The 6,786-nt window shown below is 35.4% G+C and overlaps 1 pseudogene; it reads right to left on the bottom strand.

Moving 5' to 3' along the window:
- Window positions 1–5,031: 5,031 nt before the first annotated feature.
- LOC119517296 lies at window positions 5,032–5,939 on the bottom strand (annotated as a pseudogene).
- Between the last annotated feature and the right edge of the window lie 847 nt (window positions 5,940–6,786).

Genomic DNA, 6,786 nt, shown 5'->3' with positions numbered 1-6,786 from the left:
CTCTATAAAATTGTAGGAAAATGTATATATAGGAGTAAAAGTGTTGGAGAAAACATGGTGAGAGGGATGATGCCTCACCAATATGGATTAACTACAATGTGTAAACTCAGAATTGAATCTTAGAACACAGCCTAACATGGACGTAATAATTGTAATAGTCCCTAGATTGTAAGCTGTCACAGCAGTTAACTGTATCCCTGAATTGTAATGCCTATCTCTAAACTTTGAGATGCTGATCCCCTATCATATAACCTGACTGGTCTCTGGAACAATGCATATCTCTGAGACACCTGAAACTCAGAGCTAGAGCTCGGCAGATACGAATGTTATTATAAGTGCATACAGCCACTGTCAAAAAAAAAAAAAAAAAAAAAAAAGCTGAAAAAGAGCCCAGACTTCAATTAGTGATATGAATGAAACAGGTCTGGTTAAGACCAGGGCAAGCCAGGCCAAAGGGTAAAGGTTGAAACTGATTGTGTTTTAAAACTTCAACTTCCATATGAGACCAAGGGAAGAGATATCTATTTGGTACAGGATCTAAATTTTCTAAACGGTACAACTCTACAGTCGATTTCTTCAAACACCACAATTTGAATAGAAAGTGAGATATGGTAGATTAGTATAGGCTGGAGTGAAATAGTGACACATCCCAGACTAATTTGGGCAGATAATAAAACATATATTTATAGCCTCCCCCTCCCCAGCCCCGAGGATCTGGGGGAAGGTGCGGATGTGTTGGACTTCCTCACCTGGACTGGTGTTGATGTTGTCACAAACATTGGGACTGGCGGTTTGATGTGCTGAGCCCTCAAGCATGGGACTTGCCCTTATGAAGCTCATTACCACAGAGGAGAGTCCAAACTTGCATGTAATGGTGCCTAAGAATCTCCCCCTGAGTACCTCTTTGTTGCTCAGATGTGGCCCTCTCTCTCTCTAACTGAGCCATCTCGACAGGTGAACTCGCTGCCCTCCCCTCTACGTGGGACCCGACTCCCAGGGGTGTAAATCTCCCTGGCAATGCAGAATACGACTCCTGGGGATGAATGCGGACCAGGCATCGTGGGACTGAGAATATCTTCTTGACCAAAAGGGAGATGCAAAATGAGACAAAATAGTTTCAGTGGCTGAGAGATTTCAAATGTAGTCGAGAGGTCACTCTGGTGGACATTCTTATGCACTATATAGATAACACCTCTTAGGTTTTAATGTATTGGAATAGCTAGAAGTAAATACCTGAAACTACCAAACTCCAACCCAACAGTCTGGACTCCTGAAGACAATTATATAATAATGTAGATTACAAGGGGTGACAGTGTGATTGTGAAGACCTTGTGGATCACACCCCCTTTATCTAGTGTATGGATGAGTAGAAAAATGGGGATAAAAACTAAAGGACAAATGGGGTGGGATGAAGGGATGATTTGGGTGTTCTTTTTTCACTTTTATTTTTTATTCTTGTTCTGGTTCTTTCTGATGTAAGGAAAATGTTCAGAGATAGATTGTGGTGATGAACACATAACTATGTTATCATACTGTGTGAATGTATTTCAATAAAACTGAATTTAATTAAAAAAAAAACTGCAGCCAGCTAAATCATAAAAAAAAAAAAAGAATGTGTTACCTAGGGATAAATCTAATCAAGGATGTGAAGAACATGTACACAGAAAACTACAAAACATTACTAAAATAAATAAAAGAAGACCTAAATAAATGGAAGGGTATTCTGTGTTCATGGATGGGAAGACTAAATTGCTTTAAGATGTCAATACCACCCAAAGCAAATTATATATACAATGTGATCCCAATCAAAATTCCAACAACTTTCTTTGCAGAAATGGAAAAAAGACAATTTCTAAATTTAAATGGAAAGGTAAAGGGCCCCAAATAGCTAAAACCATCTTGAATAAGAAGAATTAATTTGGAAGAATCACACTTCCCCAAATTAAAATTTATTACAAAACCACTATAATCAAAATAGAATGTTATTGGCACAAGGACAGACATATAGAACAATGGAATAGAATTAATTGCTCAGAAATCAACCCTGACATTTAATTGAGAAAGAATAGTCTCTTCAAATAATGGTGCTGGGAAAACTGGATCTCCATTTGCAAAAGAAAGAAGAGGACCCCTACCTTACAGCATATACAAAACTCAACTCTAAATGTATCAAAGGCCTTAATATGAGAGCTAGAACTATCAAACTCCTAGAATAAAACATAGGGAAGCATCTTCAGGAACTTGTGTTAGGCAAAGGTTTCCTAGACTTTATACCCAAAATACAAGCAACAAAAGAAAAATAGATAAGCAAGACTTCATCAGAATTAAAAACTTATGTTCATCAAAGAACTTCATCATGATAGTTAAAAGATAGCCCACATAATGGGAGAACATATTTGAAAACTACATTTCTAATAAAAGTTTAATATCCAGAATATATAAAGAAATCCTTCAACTTAACAACAAAAATAGACAAAAGACTTGAATAGACGCTTCTCCAAAGAAGATGTACGAATGGCCAGAAAGTACGTGAAGAGATGTTCATCATTAGCCATGAGAGAAATGCAAATCAAAACCACAATGAGACACCATTTAATACTCCTTAGAATGGCTGATAATAATAAAAAGAAAACAACAATGGTGGAGAAGATGGGGAAAAGAGGAACACTTATTCATTGCTCCTGACAATGTGAAATGGTACAGCTGTTTTGGAAGACAATTTGGCGGTTTCTCAGAAAGGTAAGTGTAGAACTACCATGTGACCTGGCAATCTCACCACTAGGTATATATTCAAAAGAATTGAAAGCAGGGAATCAAAAAGACATTTGTACAATGATGTTCATATCACAATTCACAATTGCTAAAAGATGGAAGTGATCCAAGTGCCCATCATCTGATGAATGGCTAAATAATATGTGTTATATACATACAACGGAAGATTACTTGGCCATAAAAGTGAATGAGGTTCTGATACATGTGACAACATGGATGAACCTTGAAGACATCATGTTGAGTGAAATAAGTTAGACACAAAAGGACAAATAGTGTTTTATCTCACTGATTTGGACAATTGGAACAAGCAAACTCATAGAGTCAGAACCTAGAATACAGCTTATCATGAGACAGGGTGGGGATGAAGATAGGAAGTTAACACTTAAAATGTATAAGGTTCCTATTTGGAATGATGGAAATGTTTTGAAAATGGATGGTGGTGATGGTAACACAAAATTGTGGCTGCAATTAACTGCACTGAAATATATATCTGAATGATTAAAAGGGAATATGTTAGATTTTATATATGGTAACAGAATAAAATTTAAAAAAAAATCCATGTAAGTATACTTCCCAAACAGTGAATACTAAGTTAAACCATGGGCTTTAATTAATAGTGCAGTTATAAAAATGTTATCATCAATTGTACTGTATATTCCACACCAATGCAAGGTATTGATGGTGGGTTGGTATATGGGAATCCTGTGTTTTATGCATGAATATTCTGTAAACCCACAACTTCTCTAATAAAAAAGAAAAAGGTAATAACAAAAAGGAAATAAAGGGAAAAAAATGAAAACAAAAAGCAATGAATTGGGGAAAGTCTATCAAAACAAAATAAAAAAGAAAAGAAAATATTGATTTCTGATATGTAAATATAAAAAAATTGCCTAACCAATAAATTTCTGCCTAGCATAAAACAGGTTAAAATACATCACAAGCCTGAATTATAATAATTACACATAAAACAGTTAAAGGAAAAATTTCTTTAGTTTATAATTAAAATAAAAGTTAATGAGGGAAAGATCAACAAATCAAAGAAAATAGGTATTCCTTAATAAACTATTCACAGATAAAGAAATCAAATAATTTTTAAAAAATGCAAAAAGATACTATAATTGAATTATATTTAAACTGCACAAATTCAATGCAATCTTTGACTAAAATGTTTGTCAATACCAGAAATGTTTATCAAACATCAGTGTTGATAATATGGCAGATATTCTTGCAGATTGTGGGCAGGAGTATATTAGGTATAACTTCAACTGAAAGCATTATAACAATAACTATGAACATCAACATTTAAAATACATATCAATTAACCCAACAATTCCAATTCTAGGAACTCATTCTTGCATATCTACAAAAGGTAGCCATTTATTGCAGAATTATTTGTAATAGAAAATAATAGAATCAACATGAAGGGAACTGTATATACTAATTTTAGTATAACTTTTTAAGATGTATTTTGTAGTATGAGGATACCTGGAAATTAGTTCTGTATGAACTGGTATAGAAATATGATCAAGATGTTAAGTAATAAAATGCAAAATTTTACACACACACAGACACAAATATATGTATATATATGCAATATGCTTTGATTTCCAAAGAATATCATTAAGAATCTTAGAAACAGAGTCATGGTCTGCCCTTGAGTAGGCACACTGGACAATTTGATTAAGGATAGGTAGGTGATTTTACCTTATGCCATTTTGTATGGCATCCCTTTTTACTATTTGTTATTATTGTACTTTCAATTGTTTTATTTTAAAAAGTACATGAATATTACATTCTAAAAAATCATATGTAATGCAATGGAAATTGAATAAGAGAAGATCTATATAATGTTAAATATTCATTAGTAAAATAAAAAGAATGAACATAATTGACAAGAATTTAAATAAAAACAAAGCTAAGACTGAGAACAAAATTAACATAGATAATGCAGAAATCAAACACCGTATGACTCATTAAAATTTCATTCATTAATTGTTGCACATTAGTTATTAACTCACCACTATATGTGCATTACAACTTTCTAGGTACAATGATAAACTAGACATTACATAGTTTTCATTCTAGTCATCAATAACCCAAACACATAGTAAATTCATTAATTATCATTATGGAAAATGCTTTGAAGGAAAGTAAAGGATGCATCATATTTTCATATTTAACGTGAGTTCTGGGCTCCAATGAGATGTCCTCTAAAGCCAAATGAGTCTCTTAATCAAGGATGACACACTTATTTACTATCTATGTGACTTTTCTTCTCCAGAGCTGCTTCATTGCATTCGTCATCTCTGAATTTCTCAGGGTATAGATAAAAGGGTTTAGTATGGGTGCTATGACTGTAAAAAACACACTCAATGATTTGTCGATAGGGAAGTTTCTAGTAGGTCTTGCATACATAAAAATACAGGGAACAAAGAAGAAGACAACCACAGTGATATGTGAACCACAGGCTTTACTCTTCCCTTCCTGACTAAGGTTCTTAAGGGAGTGCAAAATGACACCATAAGAAATGAGTAAAAGCAGAAATACAATACTGCAGATCAGACCTCCATTGACTGCTACTAGAAGGCCAATGATATAGGTGTCAGAACAAACGAGTGGCAATAAGGGATACATGTCACAGAAAAAGTGATCAATGATATTGGGACCATAGAAAGGGAGCCCATAAAGAGAGATCAGTTGAATTACTGAGTGCAGAAAACCACCAATCCAAGACACTATTAACAGCACAACACACACCCATTGCCTTATGATAATCATTTAATGCAGAGGTCTACAGACGGTCACATAATGGTCATATGCCATTGCCAACAGAAGAAAGATCTCTGAGCCACCAAAGAGGTGCCCTGTAAAGAGCTGGATCATACAAGCTTGGAATGATATGGTCTTTTGTCTGAAGAAAAAGCCTGAAATCAATTGGGGGGAAATGATTGAGGCATAAATGACATCCATAAATGATAAGCCAGCAAGAAAGAAGTACATAGGTGAGCCCAGGGACTTACTGACAGTTATAGTTATGACAATCAGCAAGTTGTCCACCACAGTCAACATGTCGGACAGTGAGAACATAACTGATAATACTTTCTGTTCCTCTGGATTCTGCGTGAGAACAGGAAGACAAAGTAAGTCACATTGTTCTTTGGGTCCATCTGTTATTTTATAGATGCTGACTTTCCAGTTTACAGACAGCTTACCTGTAAACAGTGAACAATTTTAATGTTTTATAAGTCTAATCTTTTATTTATTCATTCAGCAAATGTATATGGAACATCTATTTGTGTAAACCTGTCATCATATACATTGGGGTTACCAAGTTAAATAAGACAATGTTCCCTACCCTCAGTGATTTGTTGTAAGGTACTTTGGTTCAAAAAATGGGCACTGAAGCCAAATGGACAGGTTTTAAAGGAAAGTTTTATTTGAGAGAAGCCTCAGGGCGGCCCCCTCCAGGAGAAAGGCTGCTGGGGCAGGAGGAGGGGAAAGCAGGAAGTCGGTGGTGGGATTTCTTTTTATAGGGCCTTTTGCCAATCAGAAGGTTACATGGTGTAAGGTATGTGAACTTTGGCCAACTAGGGGTTACACACAGTTTGTCTTATAACTTTGACAATGTCTGGTTTGTGCATTTGAACAGGAGAGGTGAGGGAGGGAATATGTTTTTGAGGGAAAGAGAGGAGGGGCAGTGATGGGCAAGAACAAAGAAAGTGGCATGAAAATGGGGAAAGGGAGGGGGCAGCAATGTGAGGCATGGTCTGATCTGCAGCCTGGTTTTACAAAACAGGGAAATGGGGGAGGGGCCCAGGGCCCAGACCTAACAATTTGATTTCTAATTATGATGTCAAAATAATACAGAACAGTGTAATCCAGGCTGTTTTAAAGATATTCACATAATGCTTAGGGTGCACAGTTTGGGAACATAAATTGAACTAGGGTCAAGAAAGCTTCCCAGGACCAATGCTTTCACTGAGTTTAAAAGGTAAAGTAGGAATTAACTAGAAC

Source organism: Choloepus didactylus, chromosome 21 (genome assembly GCF_015220235.1).
Source record: "Choloepus didactylus isolate mChoDid1 chromosome 21, mChoDid1.pri, whole genome shotgun sequence".
NCBI classification, from domain to species: domain Eukaryota; kingdom Metazoa; phylum Chordata; class Mammalia; order Pilosa; family Megalonychidae; genus Choloepus; species Choloepus didactylus.
This window is presented reverse-complemented; position numbering and strand designations above follow the sequence as displayed.